Below are 21451 nucleotides of genomic sequence, written 5' to 3'. Positions count from 1 at the left end.
CATAGGACCACTCAGTCCACTCCAAAATATCTGTTAAAAAAACACCTCACTTCAATAGCATAATCAAGGGCCTCTTTCAGTTTACCTACTTTCACATAGTTAAGTTGTATGAAGCCTCTTAACGTTTTAACCTCCTCTTCAATCATGTCCCCAATCAGATCCCTGGCAAGTTTTAGACTCGTCACTTGACTTTTGACAAAGTCCTTCGTAACTTCATGCATCCACTCCTTCTCTAGCCTTTCCACCACTTAGGCTGCATCTGTCATCCAGTACCAACTATCCTTTAGCTCATTAAATAGTTCAATACTCATTTTTTGGGTTCTTCCGTAGAATGGTGCGAACGACGAACCTTGTGGGTTCTTATAGTTAAAGTACGGACATGAAGGAAAACATCCCCCTAAGACACAAAAATTTATATTACCTAGATCATTACTTAAACATCCCCTACTTTTCTCATTTCATATTATCTACTATCCACATACGTGAAGCAGCAATAAAAAAACCCCAAATCTACTATCCACACACGCAAAGCATTAAAATGAAACCCTAATCTACTATCCACACAAACCAACTTAAGTTCTTATATAACCCAATAATCTACTATCCACACAAACGTACGTGAGCGCTTACAAACACACACACACACAATTTTAAAAAAAAGAGTCAGTGTTTATATTCACACTACTCTACATACACACATTGACAAATCGATTACTATTTCTTTTCTAAATGTTTCGGTAGCCCTGAAAAGGGCTGGGTTTTTTTAACTCCATGGCACCTGGTTAATCATGGCACCTTCCAGGCCTGGCACCACACACACATCTTCTTCCCCAGTCTCTTTTCACTCTTTTTGGGGGGAGAGCAGAGGCGGGATAAGTGGCTTCAGAATCCCAATCTTCTGTCTCTGGGATTCTGACATTTCCTTCTTGTGGCTGTGGTACAGCCATTCCTCTCTCCTTTTCCTCCTCTTCTTTATTTCTTCTCTCCTCCTCTTTCATCCTTCCCTTTTCGACGATGGCCTCCGCGGCCAGTTCATTTAGTATGAGCCTGACATATTCAAGGTGCACATGAAGTTCAAACAGTTTCGCTAGCCTTCTGCTCATTCTCAAGTGTTGATCAATCAACAAGGGTAGCTAGACTGCCGAGAGATTTTCAATTTATACTAAAAGCGCGGACGTGAAGGAAAACATCCCCAAAACAAAATTTATATTACCTAGATCTTGACCAAACAACGCGCGGACTTAAAAGAAACACTCACTGACTTTTTTATACTACCCATCACTATTCTAAAAAATTTCATGAAACCAATAATATACTATCCACAAATGCAAAGCAGTCAAATCAAACCCCAAATCTACTATTTACGCACGTCAAACAGCATAAAAACATCATCATAATCTACTATCCACACAAACGTACTTGAGCACTTACAATCACTCACACATATAAACATATACAATCACACCAGAAAAGAGTGAGTGTTTATATTCACACTACTCTACATACACAGATTGGCGAATCGATTGTTATTTCTTTTCTAGAGATTGGGGTAGCCCTGAAAAGGGCTGTTTTTTTGCTTGCGTGAAGTTGAAGCTAGGGCGATCTTTTAGTTTCTAAGAATGCGACGTCCTCTGACGATAGACTTTCTGACGATAGGTCTGCTTCTTCGGAAAGAGAAGAAGAACTCTTTGGTGTCGATACGACAATCGACAAAGCCTCTGTCAGGTTCAGGTTGCTGTTGTTGTTGTTGTTGCTGCTGTTGCTGCTCTCTCTGCTGTTTCTGAAGTCTGTACTTCTCTGTCCATTCTTCTTTCTCCCTGTTCACTTCTTCTCTGAAGAGCTCTTCTATCCGGTCTTCAATGACTTTTAACATTCTCACATTCTCTATCTCTTCTGGCTTCGGTATCAGACTGTGTCTGACCCTATGCAAATTCACGTAGGCTTCGTTTAGCTAAGCTAGTTTGGAGCACATCTTCGTAGGAGGATGAGTCGACAATGGATGGTTAGACTGGAGGCTACCCCGGCTTTAAAGTAAAAGCGCGGACGTGAAGGAAAACATCCCTCCACGGTTTTCGAGCCGCAACGTTCAATGAGTGTCATGAGAGGGATAGTAAGAAGTCAAAGCGCATGAATCAAAATTCTTATAGCCAAACAAAAGACAAAGGCATTTTTTTCAAAACACAACATTTTTTATTCAAAATCACTTAACACTAACCAACAACTCTAACATTTTTAACAATAATCCAACAATATAACATCAAACATTTTTTCAAATACCAAACATTTTGTTGCAATTCACACATTATTTTGGACAGGGCTGACAACGTTGTTAATGAAATTGTGATTTCTACTGTTGGAAGTCATTAGGCCATTGATGGACACTAAGTTTCCTAGCTTGAGACAAAAGATAAGCATACTGGTCACAAAACCATCGATCTACTTTCACATCGTTTCTAGAAGAAGAACGAGGATCAAAATGAGTTGCTAAATGTTCTAACGAATAGCCCAGGCTGCGATGATGCAGAAAATACACACAATATTGTCCACACACCAAGGAATCTGTGCCTTGTAATTTCACATTATTGAATCGGGTGGTTTGAGCATTTCTTCTCATAAAGTCAATGATATCGTCTTCCAAAGGAGGCAATCCGTAAGAATCGAAATATTCCACACAGAAAGTAGACGGCTACCCAGTGGGTTCCTGGGAGATGACTGTCGTCCGTGTTGATCACATAAGCTTGATGGTCTTGAGGTTTGCGATGAGGGAGTTCATCTTTAGCACAGACGACAGGATTCCAAGAAGCAGTGTACGAACTGTGGTTCAAAAGGTAATAAAGTTTCCAGGTATCCATGTTTTGTGTGGTTTTTTCTTCTTCATCTTCACAGGTAATGATAAGTGATCAATTCGATCCTGACCTTTTGCCTGAAAATGTCTGACAAATAAAAGGCGTTTAGCTGCGACTTCTTATTCTGGTCAAAGAGAGATTTGATGCGACGGCGCTCCAGAGACATTAATGGAGGAGAAGAATGTTTATCCAAGCCTTTATACCACTCATTCAACACAAATTCTATCTCGATGACACCCCAAGCTTTGTCCAGACATTCGTCCAATTTTTCTTCTTGGCTCAACATCAGACATTTGTCGTGTTGAATTTGACTGTAATGATCGTTGTGACATCCATAGCACTCTTCCTTGATCAATTCTTTCATTACATCTGTCAGGAATGTAACAAAACAGGAGACTAAATGGGCTTCTTGTTCTGGCCATCTTGTCTTCATTATGATAACTAGTTCGTCTTGGGAATCTGCTTCTTCTTCTTCTTCTTCTTCCGTGGTCTCCTCACATTCCATCTTCAAAGTTTATCCACTAGGTAAAGAGGGATAACAGTCTTCCATGGCTTCTAATAATCTAGAATGACTTCTCTTAAACTGTTAATTTATATGGTATTGTCAAATTCTGCATACAGGAGGAAGTTCACTGTGTCAGGTAGAGGATTAGTAAACTGAAGTTCCACACGAATCTGGCCGGATTTTATAGGGTGGAAATGTCCCTCGTCGCTGATTTGGTCTGGAGTGAAATCAAACGCCCACAAACCGTAGCCTCCTGTATAATCCTCGTACGATATGCCGTGACTGGTGTTGGTTCCTAACTGTCCGGTGGCTTCGTACAGGGACAAGTACGACCTCAAGTAATTCCTGTCACCAAACTTAGGCTCAAACGGTCGGGTACACAGTGTCTTGCCATCGCGACTGACTTCGATCTTGGCTACGTTGTAATGATGAAACAGGAAAGGATTTTCGTTGTGGACTCCGTTGAAGGCTGAATTCTTGACGATACCAAGGATCAAACGCTTGGGTAACTGGCCTTGGAACAGATGATCTTCGATCATGGATCGGTGTCCAGCAGGAATGGTGAACGTTTTTACTTCCACGCGTCGTATGGGATACTTGGCGGTCGTTCTGCTCAACGTTTGACTGATGTCGTTTCCCACTTTGGGTAACACTTCCACGCGTCGCACGTAGAGCCTGGCTTCTTGGATGATGGTTTTGTACTCGTTAGCATGGGCCTACAAATGGAAAACGGTACTGCTACGATTCAGTCTCAGGCGAATATCCACTCCGTTCAGTAAATACTTTTCTTGTAACCACATGTCCAAATGAAAACGATCCATCAGTTCTAAACTACGTCCTTGCAGAATTTTATTTCTACGTGTATTAAACCCCACATTGTGAAGATCGTCATCTGCTGTGAGGGCTGTATCGTTAAACGTGTTATCACCTGCTGTGTCAGGTTTCCATACCACGCAAGCATCCAGATGAGTATTCTTGGCTTCTTTTCCGTACGTCAAGAGATTTTCCAGGTAGGCACGATACGGGTAAGTATCCATGCTGCTGCTGACCAGTTTGTTATTCAAGTACAAGTCCACTTCGCTGAACAAGGAATGCATGAAATTGTTGACGGGCGCTACCCTATCATTGGCTCCAGGATTGGTGTTGTCCGTTTTGATCACTTTGACTTTCAAATACAGGTAACTGCTATTCAGATCAATGTAATCTTCGGGATGACCTTTGATGTCAAACTCGATGGGAGCAGAATCCGTCAAAGAGGAGACGGGATGAAATTCCACCCACTGGGATTCTTGCATCGTCATCATGGTGGGTGGCATGACAAACAGATCCAGTTCCGACTTGGAACAAGCGCAAGACTCTCGGTGCATCATTTTTTCTCTGTGTCTCAATAATCGAAAACGTCTAAGTCTCGAACGGTTCTTCTTTTCTTTGTCTTTCTAGCTTTAGAAGTGTGAAGTCTGGTGAAAGGGTGTTTTCTTCGTCGTCTCTTTCTGCCTTGTCCTTGCTGAATGCCTGACTCGGTAGCGTGCAGGGCATTTATAGGTGTTTCTCGTCGACCCAAAAGGTCTTTACCCGTTTGCAGCAAGACATTTTTGCCTGCCCTCAAGAAAGTTTCTTTCGGGTTTTGTTTGTCGATGATGACATTTTGGAGAAATTCTTTGCCTTGTGTCAGTGCCGCATCTTTCAAGGAGTGCAATCCGAGTGTCACCATCGGTTTCAACACCGCAGCCACCGAACGAAAAGCCGATTTTAACATATCTCCTAAACCGTGTCCTCGCTGTCGAGCAACCCCTCGGTACACTGGATACATGACTTACAAGTCGTGAGAGAACCGTTTTCGAAAATGGAGTTTCACAGTGACTTTCCCTTTGGTGAATGAAATATTTTGTCCCAGATCTCCTTTTATAGCAATGTTGACCGTGTCCAAATAAGACTTGCTGACGGGCAAATAGTGAGGATGTACAAATTCGTGGTGAACATGATAAGTGTTTCCACCTTCCTCGTCAGTGGCCGTGGCAGAATCCACTTTGAAAGGAATGACACGCAGTAACGGCACTTACGTGTGTCCCACCACGTTATACTCCACCACATCGGAGTACACAAACATCAAATTCAGTCCTTGGTTCAGTTCTACCGGGGAACGAAATAACTTGCTAAAAGACACGTTGTCGTAAATGATTGGTAATTCGTTTTTCTTGATCATGACCATTCTCATGTCCATGTCCCCGCCCAACATGTCAAACAATTCAGGACAAAATAAAATGGACACGATTTTACCCCCGTCAAATTTCATCAGGAAGCGACGAGCTGCTTTGTGGTACTCCATGGTGACACTTTTTTAGACACTTTCCAAAGCTTTCAGAAACACGACATTAAATCTGGAGGTAATGGTGCTGACCAAATGTTGACCACTAAAATAATAGCCTGGGGGAATGAACAAGTGGTAGGACCACTTTTGAGTTTTGTCATCATAGGTTTTGTGATCATATTTGACATGGGTATTCAAGTACTTTTGCATTGGCTAGTCATGAACTTCCACCGTAAAAAAATTTTGATTAGGAAGGACATTGAGGACTTGGGTCGGGTGAATGATTTCCACTAAAGCCACTTCCCAATGGGCTTCGTGATCTAATGGGATGGCCTGAGGTAATTTGGCCGTTTAACAGCACAACGTGTTCTTGGGAAACACCTCCATGGAACTGTCACTGGGTAAGGTTAAGTAAAATTGGTTGTTATTGCTCATAATTCCAGAGTTCTGTGGCTGTCCTAGGGGTTACTGGACGTCAGAGGCGTGTCTCCGCCCAAAATGGGGTTATTGTTCTTATTGGAGTGGTGACTGGCACTGACACTGGACACAAGGTTCCCGTTGTTCCCGTTCGAGGTGAATTTCAGGGAGGGATTAGGAAGCAGGTAACCGATGCAACTGCTCAATACAATATTCCACAATTGTTTGTCTCCTTGTTGCAAACTCAAATTGGCAATCGCTGCTCCGATGACACAATACACCACGAAGATTTGGCAGAAAAAGACGATTTGCGTTTTAGGCACACGCTCTCCACACCACACCCACAAGAGTTGTTTCTGTAAATCTTGCAGAGAAGAACTGGGTGAAGGAGTGGTTGACGTAGCTGCGTCTGTGTGAAAGGGCATGATGGTCACTTCTTTTTATAGTCGATGACTTGCGAAGCGTCGATCCAAGAATCGAAACTGGGTGGATATCCTTTCCAACGTACTTTGACTTCTTTGACACGTCGTTTGCCCACTTTACGGGTTCTGCGTTCGAGAATGCTTTCGATGTCGTGCACGTCGTCTTCTTTTTTGGTGACACGCTGTAACTCAGGCAAATAAAACGTTCCTTTGAGCACTTCTCCGTTCATGTCTTCCAATTTATAGACGGCAGGATGACGGCCATGCACTCGTCCAGTGACACGAACCATTCGGTGGTCCAGTTAGGTAAGTATCCTTTGTCGAAAGTGCGTTTGGTTTTGCCAATGCGCACCCAATCTCCAATGGCCAACACTCCACTTTTCTTGGGGACAGTCCTCGTCGGGGACGTACCAAACAGGCGCTCAAACACTAGCACTTCGTTCTCGGGAGTCACTTCTTGCGGGGCACGTCCGATGCTTCGATGGTAAGATTGGTTGTACCCTTGCACCAGGTGCGGTAAGATGTCGATGTACTTCAGAGTGTGGTGATGCATAAAATATTTCCACATGCGTTCTTTCAAAGTGCGTTGGAAAACGTTCCACGATGCTGGCTTTGGTTTCAAGATTCTCGGTGGTAAAAAAAAATGAATGTCACGTTTCTTTAATTCTTTTTGGAAAGCTTGGTTCAGGAATTCGGTACCTTTGTCCGTTTGCCATCCAAGAGGGTGACGACCGCTTTGTTTCAACACCCGTTGTAGGGCTCGCACTAACTCGCTGCTCGATTTGGAAGTCAAGGGTACGACCCAGGCAAATTTGGAAAAGACGTCGATGACACAAAACAAATATTTGTAGCCGCGATTGTAGCTGGCCAAATAAGAGACATCGGCTAAATCGGCTTGCCATTGATGATTGATGCCTTCCACTCGGGTGCGACTTCTGGAAAACTTGCGTCGAATGGGTTTGTGTAAAGTGTAGGTAGCTTGTTCTTGTAACCATCGTTGCACTTGAGGTAAACGGAGACTTTTCAGTCGCGTTTTGGCAGCACGATAAAATTTTTGAACTCATGCGTAACCTGCAGGATGGGAGGGATCGTAGTAAATGCTGGCTAACACCTTCTCCATTTTGTTGGTTTGTTAATAAGGCACCCACTCTTCGAGGATGCTACATTGGGTGGGACGAAAGGGTGGTTTGGAAACGGATTTACGTGTCCGATGGGCTACGGGAGTAGAAATCGAAGGTAGTGGTGGTGGTGGAGGTGGCAATGGAATGGCTTTGGTCTTCTTTTCTTTTTTCACTTCTGGTTTCCCTTCTTTCTTTTTCACTTCTGTCGAAGGAGGAGTAGACATCATCTTTTTAACCCAAGCTTTCATTTCTTCTCGTTGGGGTGTGGGGGACGGGGTCAACTAGGATGCTGCAATCTTACTTGAAAGGGAAGCTGCTGACGGTGTTTGAAACAGTTCTCGTATCTCTTCTTCCTCAGGTCTTCGTGGGGTAGCATCTCTGGCGACCCCTGGGGATGGTAGTAGTGTTGGTGGTGGCGGTAGTGATGATGGTGCTGGACTTTTCATCAAGGTCTTAAAATCTTTCAGAGTGGGTAGAGCTGTTTCGTCTAAAGCTTTCTGGTGAAAGAGTTGCAGTAGATGCAAGAGCTGACCGTACTTTTGCGATTTTTCTGTTTCGGACAAATCTTGGCGATCCATCAAGGACTGCAATTCGTGTTGTAACTGGGACATCTCACTCAAATTGGGATTGGGAGGTAAATGTGGGGTGCGTTGTTCTTGCCAACGATGGTATTCCATTCATCGTTTGTAAGGCACTAAAGCTAGTTTTCGTCCTTCCATGGGATGTCAGGGGTAGATTCTGAGATCTTGGGACTTCAGAGGGCCTTTTTATCTTCCTCCCACCAGTCCTCCCAACATGGTTCCCAAGACTCCTTTCAGTAAGGGACCTAACAAGAGGGGTAAAATGCCTCCACGTTGGACAAACATCTTCTTCTTTTGACGAATGGGAATTTTCTTTTGAACCATTTGGCGAAGAACGTGACGATGTTTGCCTAAGCATTGTTTCTGGTGTTTGGACAAAGGGATCGTGCCTTTCAAGACGTTCAAACATCATTCGCACACGGTATCGATGACCTCTTTGGAGGCTGATTGAATGAGTTTTTTTCGTAGGGGTGGAGAAGCTTTGGACAGGACAGATAACATGTCCTCGCCGAAGTGCCTCTCTTGCGACTAGCTAGTTTTCTTCTGTGGGCTTTTCTTTTCCTGGGGACTTTTTCTCTGTTTCTTTTTCTGGGGGCTTTTCTTTTTCCGAGGTGGTGTCTGGTAAGAGGAGGGTCCCGCCACTGGAGAAGTTCTTGGAGACACGGGTCTCCTTGGGGACTTGGTCTTGACACCGTGGCTCTTTTTCTTCTTCTTGACGCTTCGTTTGACTTTTTTCTTGGGGAGAACTTTGGGAGTATTAGGATCCCATCTTAAGAGAGAGCGAATGATGACCCCTCCTAGAGCACCGCTCCCTCCAGGTTTCAAAATGATTTGTTTTTTGGTTTGAGTGTCGATGCGGGGGTCGGCCAGTTGGGTCAAAGCGACTTTGTTTCGATCGAAAAAGCGTTTGGTTTCATGAGGAATCTGAATGATCCCTTGGAGTAATTGACGTGCTGTCACCGTGAACCATCGTAAGACTTCTTTGAGACTAGCTTCTAAGACACGAGCTCGTATTTGTCGATTCTGTTCTCGCTGATGCCATACAAGGCACGAATCAATTTGACGGGAAGATGTGATTGAAGGGACGTCATGTTCACACTGTGTGAGACAGACGAAAAGTATCTGAGGGTTTTATAGATTTTTTTGGAGTGAAATTAAGTCGAGGACGGAGACGTGTACAGGACAGGCCCTCCGTCTTGGCACCAGTGGTGAAACAAGTGGGTACGAAATCGCAAATCATCGGGGGTCGTAGGTTTCAAATCGACGAGTAAATAGGCGTGTGGAGTTTGGGTGGCATCGTCGTACGCCTGAGTCAGCCAAGGCGTTCCTAACTGTTTGGCTAAGACTTGCACTTGCGATTTATCTCGAGGGCTTTTAAACAAGACCACGTAATACGCATTGAGACTGGTGGTGCGATGGGCTTTACTTTGTTGAAACAAATTTTGAGTGATGCAAACGACACTGGCATTACGATGATGCCCTTTGCACGTGAACCACAGTTTAATTTCTTCTTCGTCTTCCCCTAACATGTCGTCGAAAATGACCAAATGGGTTTGACGGGATTCAGAGACGATGCCATCGTCTTCTTTAGGAATGCCTTCCACAAACACGATGGAATCGCCTTGACTTTCTCGCAAGAGACTGTACGCCGATTGCCACTCTTTGTAACACCACACGATGCGTTGGGGTGGACGATCGATCAAATGATGTTTATGTTCGATCAAACGTTTGACGAATTCGGTTTTGCCTGAACCGCTAGGTCCAGCAATGAGCATGTTAAAAGGATGGCGAAGATACAAAGCCTCCCAACTGGCACGATCTAAGTGTTCGTCGATGACTTTGACAGTAGAGGAAGAGGAAGCAGAGACAGCGGAGGTAGCCATAGTGTGAGGAATGTCACTTGTGACACGAAAACAGACAAGACAAGAGTTTATATACTTTTTCAGGACACGTTTATTGAATGTTTTAAACATGAATACGAAAGACAAAAATACATAAAAGCCAAAGGCTTAAGTACAACGATAAAAGGCACATCGAAATTATCAACGTAGAATAGAAACAAGTGTCTGTACAACATGTTTTGGGTAATGTTCTGACCAGTTCTATAGGGGGTAAGGTCACACAAGTGTCTTCCCGAAAGGGTCTTTCAGGCATGTCCACTGACAGTCCTGGTTCTTCTGGCACCATCACTAACACAGGTTGAAAAGTGACTTTTTTCCTTGAACAACTCTCGTGCATACTGGGCCACTTTTTGGGTCCAAGCCTCAAAATCCCATTCTTTCCAGGCACGGACATCTGTCACAAGCTACACACACATCGTCATACACGTCTCGCGTAGCTAAAAGTTGACGAATCTTTTTTTCCCGTAGAGGTCGAGAAGTATCCAGATGAAACCGCAAGGCTTTGAGCAAAAGGAGTTTTTCGTGACCATTTAAGGCCATTGGGTGGTAAGTACTTATCGTAAAGAGTCCACAAGGAATCGGCTGGTAAACGAAATCCTAGAAAACAAGTCACTAAGACACACACCACTTGTCGACCCAAACTGAATGGATACAGTTCTTGTAATAATCGATGGTAATGATCCACGGTTTGAATATGGTCATTGAGTTCCTTCCACGGAATCTGTTCAATCACATGTGAAATAAGCCGTGGCATAAATTCCTGATTTTATAGTCTCTTTATTTCGGAAGCAATAAAGGTACTTTCTAACTAGATATCTTCGTTCTCCAGTGGGGAATTTAAATCTTGCATACTGTAACCTACACTTCAGAGTTTGTTTAGATGTTTCCTCTTCCGCTAAGCAGATTCCACGTAAAATATGTTGATAATCCTTTAACTTGTCTTCCTCAATGCGTTGCTCTAGGTGAATCTCGAAGTAACCAAAATTATGAACATTTCGTTCATTCACTAACTCAAAGTATTGAACAAGGTCTGACCACTGAAACAATTTCTGACGAATCAGTTCTTTTATACCATTCAGGTACCAGTGGTTCAAACACTGGTGACCTAATGGATGCAATTGTTCTTTACGTTTCACTTGTATTTTGACCAGCTCTCGGTAAATGCGTTCTTTCAACTCCACAGGCAAACCACGAATGTTCTCTTGTAAAGTATCCATGAATAGGTCATACTAAATTCTCTTTCTTACACAATAAATGTATTGTTTGCACAGACATGGTTTTAATTCATTGTCGAATCTAAATCGTTTAATCACTAATTTACACATTACAATTCGTTCAGAAGTTTCCTCTTTCACTTAGTTGACATTGCGTAAAAGATGTTGGTAATTCGTTAACTCTTCCTCTGGAATTCGATCCAGTAAGTTTACAATGTAGAAGATAGAATTATCAATACCAAACCAATTCTTTTTAAAACAAGGGGGTCGTTGATCAATTATGTCCAATGGAACACTTTCAACTCAATCAGTCCTTGTATAGCATTCAGCTACCAGTGGCTCAAACACCGGTGACGTAACGGATGCAATTGTTCTTTACGTTTGACTTGTATTTTGACCAGCTCGGTAAATCCTTTCTCTCAACTCCACAGGCAAAGCACGAATGTTCTCTTGTAAAGTATCCATAAAGAGGTTAGTCCGTACAATTCACAATCTTCTCCTAGAGGAAAAGTAATTCACACAGTGAGTAATTTCTGACCACTGCCATTCGGGGTAACGTCCAAGAATGTCACTGAACTCTTTTGATGTAAACGGTCTAGAGTGATATAATAGGACGAATGCACACTTGACCCAGAGAAATCTAACACTTTGATTAATTTTTTCACTTTCCTCTTGTGAATTTCTCGGCACAAAAGTTCTACAGTTACCCACTGAGATTTCACTCTGGCAAGTCCCTGCCAAACTTCCTTGTAAATCTTCTCTTGCAGTTCTTTAGGTAATCATTCAATAACGTTTTTGAAATGAAGTTTAAATACTGGTCTCGGTGATGTCCAACATTTGATTCCTAGCCAATCTGGTTTCTTCTTCAACGACATGGTAAGTTACTTCAATATCTCGGTCCCACTAAGGGTAAGTAATGACAATTCGGTGACCATCGAGCCTGTTCTACGTAGGCCGAATCTTGTGGTTCCCAGTGGTGAAGTGACACACCGCAACTGAAGCACTTGACTTTATCCCCTTCGCCCAAGTAGAACAATCCGGCTCTGGCTAATTCTTCGGGGGTTGGTCCTCCCAGATACTTAGGCCATTTTCATTTGAACGATTGAAGACGATTTTCAACGTCGCAGTATTCCGACAAACGCACGGGAAACGAATATTCGTCTTTCACAGGTTCGTTTCGATGAGGGTTGGGTGACATGGACAGGAGTTTGCTCAGGGCTGGATGACATCCGTAGGGGCATAGACGTGAAGGTTGATATTCCCTTTTAAAACGAAACCCAGTAAAGTGTCCAAGAGGACGAGTGGCATCGCTTTCGCATCCCTCAGGTTTGGCACGCACAGCATCACTTTCCATGATAGGGGTAGTAAAAACAAAGTTCCCATGATGCTTTACGGCATCGCTAAGGTCACAGCGTACAGCATCGTTCCCATCGCAAGGCTCACAATCGCATTCCACTTCAGAAGCCCCACACTTGAAGTGTGCCTGTCTAAACTTGTTTTCTGTTTCTCTGAAAGTATTCATCTTGTTCGCTTGGTCTTGGTAATCACAATGAACTATCGATCTTGCCTAGGGTTCCTTTTTATATACAGACCAATACCGACGTGTCCATACGGTAAGGTGAAATGATTGGAAAGTCGCACTCGCTTCTGGTACACGATTTGATAGACTTTTTCCAAGGGTCGACTGACGATGTGGTGAGTGGGTAAACGTACAATCTTGTTGGGTTGATAGGTGGTCACTTTAAAGTGTTTATCTTTTCCAGACTGCAAGGCTTCTTTCAATACCCCAAAGTTCACCACTCGACTGGTACGATAATTCAGTGTCAATCCTTTAACTTTACACTTCGTGTGCACTTCTCCTTGTTTGTCCCGGTATTCGTAGCCGTAATTTTTAGGACCGCCACTGGCGAAACTTAGAATCTTGTCGTCGGGGTGCTCGTCTGTCCAGGCTCCTAAACGGTCTCATTCGATGTCAGGGAGCTGTTGACTCGGGTGATGGATGTAAATGCAACTGTCCGTGTCAAAGTACAAGACACGTTCCCCTAACAGCTCTAAAGCTTCGAACAATTTTAAGCGAGCATGAGCTGTCACGTAAGCCGCAATAATGACATTTCCAAAGGGGTCGTCTTGTACAAAGTCCAGATCTTCTTCGTAATTCACTAAAATCAAATCTTCGCGAACGACGTCCACGTGTTTCATGAATTTAGTTTTGTCGTGAATCATCTGGAAGTAGCGAGAAGGTTCTGTCAAATATTCCGTCTTGGGTAAACACGGGCGTTGTGCCATTTTACCCCACAAGCAATTTAACATCACTTTGGCAAACGATCGCCTGCCTTCGTTTTTCTCGATGTGATCTAAAGTGATGCCTTCTTGTGCCCAGTATTTCTCTTTGAATGTCTTTTGGTCTTCGGGAGTGTGACACCAGGACGGATGGCCGCTGGCTTCTTGCTTTAGTTTCAAAAAGGCATCCATGTAGTCTGCGAAAATGCCTTTCTGCGTGGGGTCACCCTTGTGGTATTGTTGTGTCTTGGGAAAGTGACAAATTTCGTACACTTCTAACAGTTGGTATCCCATGTCCAGAGCTTTGAACAATTCTACGCTGACCCAGGTTCCTGTCAAGGCCCGTTCTTCCTGGGTGTGCTGACAAGTCTGGTCTTGGTTGCACGTTTCGGCACAAGTACGGCACAAAGGAAACATCAGTTTGCCTTGGCAATGGTGAGGTAAGACGGGATGGTACAAGTGGGAGGCAACATTTTGCACTTGATCATACCTTCGTATTGTCGAATGTTTTTCAAGTCGATGTGTTCCGTCAACAATTGTGGGTGCCCTGCAGGAAAGCGACAATCTCCAAGTATTTCATTTCTTCTCCTTTCTCTTCGTCGGCTTGGTGCAGCAAACAGGTGGCATTGGTCCTTCCTCCGTACAAACTATCCCTCGGGTTCAGGGGGTCCATGAACTGGTAACTTTCCACGAGACGTTTAAACTCGGGATCGGTTTTCAAACGGTAATCGTACTCGTGTTCCCACATTTCCACCACTTGGTATCCTTCCTGTTCTAACTTTAGACGTCGCTGACCAGTGGCCTGGTATAAGTCTTCCATGGTTCGTTGTAAAAACTGATTTTTAGTGCTGCGGTCAGGGTAACAGATGGGGCATCCGTGAAATAAGCAACCGTTAAATTCGTACACGATCTTGGGGTTTTCTAAGTCCCAGCCATCGACCGAATGCGTTCCGATCGTCTTTTCGCCCCCTCCGTTGCGGGCATGCTGAATCCATTTGTCTTCCTTGTCGCACAAGTAATGTAACCAGCGTAGGGCTTTGACCGAGTATTGACGTTTGACATAGTTGGTCGTTTGAGGCGTGATGACAGCCACGGTGTTTTCAGGCATGAATCGTTGCCGGTACACTAAGGAACACGCTTTGGCAATGGTGCAAGCTTCTTTCAAAGGATCGCCCCCTCCTTGTTCCATGAACAGTTCTCGAAATTTTCCACAGCATCGTCGTAAAATGTCCACGTCGGAACGACAATACTTTAACATTTCTTCCTGAAAGTCAAAAGGGTCTGAGGCGTGAGTTTGGTACCAAGCGTAGAAAGCTTCTCGTTGTTCGGTACGCATGTTGTCGGGGTCGTAATAGTGAGCCTCAGCTAAATGGGGTATAACGGCATGTTGATTGGCTTCCGTATTGAAAAAGTGTGGAAAGTACCCTTTAGCCATTTCTGTCATTCCAAACGTTTTAGACATTCGACTCAAAGGCATGACCAAGTAACTCATCGAATCTTTAAACTGCACTTGTCCCACTTGCATGAAAATGATTTTGGCTCCGTTCAAAGTGACTTTAGGACGCTCGGTTCCATGTTCTGTATAGTATCTAAGAAGAAACTGTCCATCGTATCCGGAGAAATTGTGAGCCATCACCGTGGCATGGCGATAACAATCTCCGTAACGTTCGATGTCCTCTTGGCTCCACGTCTTGCCGATGGGGTCTAAGAACATCGAGCGAAATCGGCTAACGTGTTCGGTCCCCGAAAGATTTTTTCACGCCCTCCAGGAATCTTACAGCAGTGAGGGCAATGACTGAAGATAGGTTCTTGAATGCACTTCTCGCACGCTCGATGAGCCACGCAGAAATTAGGAATGTGAATGCCGGTCTCTTGCATGCATTCGAAATCGAAAAAGATGAAATTGCCTTTTCCATTCTTGTGACCGTCCTCTTTCTTTGGTTGGGGTTGGTATTTTTGCACGTAACATTGGTGTTCCAAGTCCACGATGTGGTGACAAATGTGACATTTTTTCTTTCCTCGACATACGTGTGCCTTGGCATTATTGGCAAATATACCTTGTCCACACGTAGGGCACAATCTCAGCAGTTGACAAGCACATTTCTTCTGTGAACCTTGCGTCTTCAGATGTTGTTGGTAACAGGCAGGGCTGACAAACGTGCGCAGACAAGTTGAACAATGCACTGGTTCTTGTCCTTCGCTCAAACAGGGTGAAGAGGCCAAACATCCAGAGCATTTCGATCCACAATGCTTGTGTTGCTCTCGATTGTTATAGCCATAGTCACATTTCTCACAGCAATATCTGTATACCAGGAATTCAGTGATACTAGTAATGGTATCGAAATGGTCATCGTGATAATAGACATGAATGTATTTTCCATCCTTAAAGTCTTTCCCTCGAAACAACAAAGGCCCACGCATTTCTTGAGGGTGCACTTTCAAGGTGTAGCGTGGAGCTAGGACATCTTGCAATTTTTGCATTTCAGGAATTCCACAGGGTGTGTCTTTGGACAGGCCGGTTTGTTGTAACAGGAGTTCTGCTTCACTTCGTTGTTTGGCTTGGTCCGATTTTTGAATAGTTTTCCAGGCTCTTTTCCATTCTGCCGTGTCATTCTTGTTAGCATAGGTTCGTCCCACCACGATAGCCCTGGCTAAACACATCTGGTCTTGAGGGTTGTGAATTCGGACGAGACTCTTTTTGGTGCTGCGAAGGTCGTTCACCAATAAGATCTTTTTTGCGGTCAGTCCCTTGAGGAGAAGAGACGTGGGTCATGTCAAGTGTGGCTTTTCCATCGGTGATGTCAAACTGGTCATTGGATTGTTGCACGTGTTGAATCTTGTCCATGACTTTGGAAGCGGTCAATTCTGCAGGGCTGCTAAAATCGATCCAAACAGGGGATTTCAAACCGTCATGTTGTATGGAAAGTCTCAAGCGATCGTCTTCTTTGGGTTGACATTGTCGCTTGAGTGTGGTAGGTAAAGAATCCCACACCCCGGTGATGAACCCTTCTGCTTTCTCTAAGGTACTTCGGACTTGAAATCTTTAAATTTCACCGTGTATTTGTAAGCCGTGGTTCTAAATTTTCTAGAGGAGCGCTTTTCTGTCTCTCGAATGAAATAGTATTTTTCAGGGTTGACTAAGGGTGGTGAACTTTGTTTAAAAGGTTTGGATTCTGGTTCACTCATGTCCTCTTCAAAATCACTGGCATGAATTTGTGCCAAGACTTCAGCTCTGGTAAGAGGCGATAGATCACGTTTCTGCCTCTTACTTTCTTCTTCTTTCTTCTCAAATGAATTGGATCGTTTCATCTTGAGTGTAAAACGTCAAATGACTAAAGTTTAAACACCATGGACTAATTTATAGTCATGGCAGACCAGCGTACATAAAAGGGTGTGTGTCTTGTCCTTTCACTATTCATTTCACTCTCAAACCGAGCACAACGATGGAAGAGACTACACAAATCGAACGTTTCATCAGAGCTTTGCGAGGGGTCATTAGAAAATTCTCTTCAGATAAGCCGACTGGCTACTCTCCTTCCTTGCGAGATAAAAGTGAAGATACTTGCTATATCTGTCAGAAGAAAGGGCATTGGTCTTCAGAGTGTCCAGACCGTCCTAAAAGAAAAAAAGGGGTTAGAAAAGACAAAAGTCAAGATACCTGTTATCATTGTCAAGAAAAAGGACACTGGTCTCCAGATTGCCCAAAAAAGAAACAAGAGGAATCAGAAGAGAGGGATTCTTCAGAGAAAGAAGAAGAAGAGGAAGAAAGCAGACAGGTGAAGAAAAAGAAACAGGAGAAGAAAAGAAGAAGGGAAGAAAGTGAGAAGGAAGAAGAGGAAAAGACTGTGACTGTGAAGAAATTGAAAAAACAGAGAGAGTAAACAATGAGACAGAAGAAGTCTATGAACTTTTTAAAGTGCTCTGTTGTGAATTGTGAATTGGATTGTAAACATTGATAAAAGAATAAATTAATTATAAAAGGTAAGTGTCTTGGGGTTTTGATTTTAAAATAACAACGTACACTCAAACACTCATAAACACGTACTATACGGATAAAATGGGTTGTTGTTTTTTTTTTTTTTTTGAGTTATTGGCAATTGAAAGTCTATCTCTTTTCGAGAGACGTGGGTGGCCCTGAAAAGGGCCTTTGGTTTTTGGAGTAGGGGGTGAGTTTAAGCAATCAACTTTAACTGTCTTAAGCCAAGGCCTACTTCTGGACTGCGTACTGTTGATGATGATGATGATTTGGTTGAAATCACTAAGGCTGGCACGGTAGGCTTAGTCACAGGGTTGGCGTGTTTAGCTCGGGAAGGTTGTATTCTCTTCGGTCGTAATAAAGAAGTCTGACACATTTGTTTCAGACTTCTTAATTCCGCTAAAATGTCTAACAGTACCGTGATCGTTTGATTTTCACACCCTTGTTTCTTTGCCGCTGCTTCTTCTTTTTTTTTTCTTACCTCTTCTTCTTGCTGTTGTTGCTGTAGGCGAAAAGCTTGTTCCGCTTCCTTTTGATGTTGTATAAATTTTTCCAATTATTCTTTCTGTCTCTGTCTAAAATTCTCCACGTGCGGTAATGAAGAAGGTGACGAAGGTTCCGGAACAAATTCTTGCGAGGTAAGAAAATCCACAAAATCCCAATTCACCTCTTCTGAAAGTAAGTCCGGGTTCCCTTGGGCGGTCTCCACTGCTGGTGCACCCCAATTTATCGTTTTCTGAGTTTCCGTCATGTTGAAAAACTGTCGCATGAATTGACTACGCACAGGCGCTAGCGAATCTATATAGACCACGTGACATCACAGACTGCTCTCTTCCGATTTGACGTGGGCTGACTGAATTTTGTAACGGGTGTTTGGATTGGTCAATGAACTCAATCCGTTTCAATCCTTCCTCTACCTATAAATAAGTGCAGTTCACTGCATTGATTCACCTGTTATCGGCGCCTCAAGATGTGGACCGACGTTCAATCTTCTACGCTTGTGTCTTCGATGATGTTCCGGACGGACATACCCATGTATGTCCGATCCAACTGGACAGTTATCCACAGGACCGACACCAGCCTGTGGATGCGAAGAGTCTATGTAGAACGTCAAGGATGCCTCAAAAGAACGTCAAGGATGCCTCAAAAGAGTCCTGATTTACGGTCCTGCAGTCAGGCGCAGCCTAAGGACAATAAGAAGACCAATGCGGTGCCATTTATGTTAATATATCTTAATATTAACATAAAACCCAAAGGCCCTTTTCAGGGCCACTCCAATCTCTCGAAAAGAGATAGACTTTCAATTGCCTACCCCCTTTTTTTAATATTTTTTTAATTTAAAAAAAAAACACAAAAAAATCCCATGTTAAATTCCCTTTGTCCCTAAAATTGCTTTTTTCTCCCATGTTAAATTTCCCTTGTCCCTAGACAAGCCCAAAATCTATTCCCATGTTAATTCCCATTGTCGCTAAAGTGACCCAGGGGTTTTCGTAATGTTAAATTTCCCATTGTCGCCAAAGTGGCCCAGGGGTGTTTTTAATGCTAATTCCCATTGTCGCTAAAGTGGCCCACTTCACTACTCACACACACACACACACATTTCAGGAAAGGAGTGAGCGTTTATAATCACACTAGTCCACATTCACACCAATTGGCAACTTGAATAGTGTTTCTTTTCTATAGATCTGGTTAGCTCTGAGAAGGTCTGGGTTTTTTTAAACTTCAGATTCACCTCTTAGTGTTGGCACCTCCCAGGTCTACCCCACAGATGCATCATCTGCACCAGTCCTGCTCCCACCTGATGCGTGTGGAAGGGAGCGCAGAGGGAGGTTGATTGGCTTCACTATCCCAATCCTCCATTTGAGGGATAGTGAACACTTTTTGTTCCCTCTGTCTTCTGTGTCACACTCGGGGATGAAATGGCATCATTGCCTCCTGTGGACGCTGTACTGGTTGTTGTGTCTGTGGCTGTGGTGCTTCTGCTGGTCGTGGAGCGTCCTCACCTCAGGCTTGACCTCACACAGACGCCTTAGCATGAGGTGGGGAAGGATTCTTTCTTTCTTCTCTTTCTTCTCTTTCTTCTCCTCCTCTTCCTTTTCTATTCTGGCACTTTCCGCTATGGCCTCCATAGCCAGCGCAATTAAAAGGCACCTGGCATACTCCAGGTGCATCTGAAGCTCCAACAATTTCACAATTCTGTTACTCATTCTCCTGTAGTTCACAAATCAACGATGGGTAGCCAGACTGACTAACCTTTCGCTTTATATTTATGATGGGCGGCCATGAATGAAAACATCCCCGGACACCAAAACTCACAAGACCCATATCACAAAAAAAATCCACGGAACGCGCGGACCTAAAAGAAACACGTTTTACCTACAATCACTAACTACAAACAAAAACACAGACTATTCGACAAGCTACGGAAACGAGGTGTTTATAGACACACTTCTATTTTTTGACATATAACACAAAAAATGAAGTGCTTATAGACACACTTCTATTTTTTAACGTACAGACAAACACAAACACAAAACTTTTCGCAATTGGACTAGTGCGTCTTTTCTAGAGTATTGGTGTAGCCCTGATAAGGGCTGTTTTGTGGACAGGGAGTTATGACAAATTTGTATCGTCTAAGATTGCGTCCCCGTCTGGCGGCAGGCTTTCTCAGCGGATAGGACCTGCTTCTTCGAAAAGAGAAGAATAACTCTTTTGTGTCCACACGGCAGTTCACAAAACTTCTGTCTGGTTCCTGATGTTGATGCAGCTGCTGTTCTCTCTGCTCTCTTTGCTTCTGAAGTATGTAGTTCCCCGTCTGTAACAAGATAACCGGGTGAGATTTCCGGATTCACAACAGAACACTTTTGACGGCGATATAAATACAATGTTTAATAATGAATGACTTGAACGCGCAATTAGTTATGAATGATGTGTGCGTATATATAATCCAAATATTGGATTAATTAACATAAGAAAGCACAGACTTAATAATGAAAAATACAAGTAAATTACTGTACAAAATACAAAGTCAAGGGGTGAATGGTTCACAATGAAAAGATGGATATAGTTTACTCAGCCAGTAAACAATGTAGAATTTTACTCATGTAGTAAAATGAATTCACTCAGATAGTGAAATTATGCAAACAAAAAGCGATAGATATACAAGTCATCTTTACAGTCCCGAAAGATACAATGGGTTTTACGAATCCCTAAATTAGCCTATGGCTAATAGACTATATGTAAGGAGATACACTCAGTAATCAGCACACTTTAATTCAGCTCCACGGCTACTACAGTTCAGCTTCACAGCTGCTACGGTTAATTCCTGTGGTTGGCTTTACAGCTTGCACCACGTTGACCCCGATCACTCCGATAACTTTTAACCCTCGGGTCACTCTGGTCACTCTAGATACTCTAGCCACTCCAGACGCTCTAGACACTTTTGACTGCTCTACACAGCTTTACAAGGCTCTATGCACTCTGGACAGCTCTACTTGAAAACCATGATCTTTCAAATGTATCCACACGTGTATCCGGTTGAAGAATTGTGTGAATAGGTTGGAGTTCTGTTCCTGGCATTTCTCCTGGTGATGCCGAGCTGTAAACACCGTTTCTGTGGTTCCATGTCCTTTCCTGCACCTTACTGACTCTCATGCAGGAGATCTTGATCAATAGTATGCACAAGGCAACTCAACAGAGTTCTGGCATGGATTTTGCGGGTTACTGACAGCAATGCACCGATATTTGTCGCAGGATTGTCTGTTGCCTTTCTGCTTGTGAACGTGAACTATGGATTCAAACTTCTAGTCCTGGGCTATATTATTCCTGGCTAAAGTTCACCGAGTTCACACTGACTGGAAGAGTACAGTTAGCTTCTGAT

Source organism: Sinohyriopsis cumingii, chromosome 7 (assembly GCF_028554795.1).
Source record: "Sinohyriopsis cumingii isolate HCF-2022 chromosome 7, ASM2855479v2, whole genome shotgun sequence".
NCBI classification, from domain to species: Eukaryota; Metazoa; Mollusca; class Bivalvia; order Unionida; family Unionidae; genus Sinohyriopsis; species Sinohyriopsis cumingii.
The sequence above is the reverse complement of the archived record's forward strand: the minus strand, read 5'-3'. Positions refer to the sequence as shown.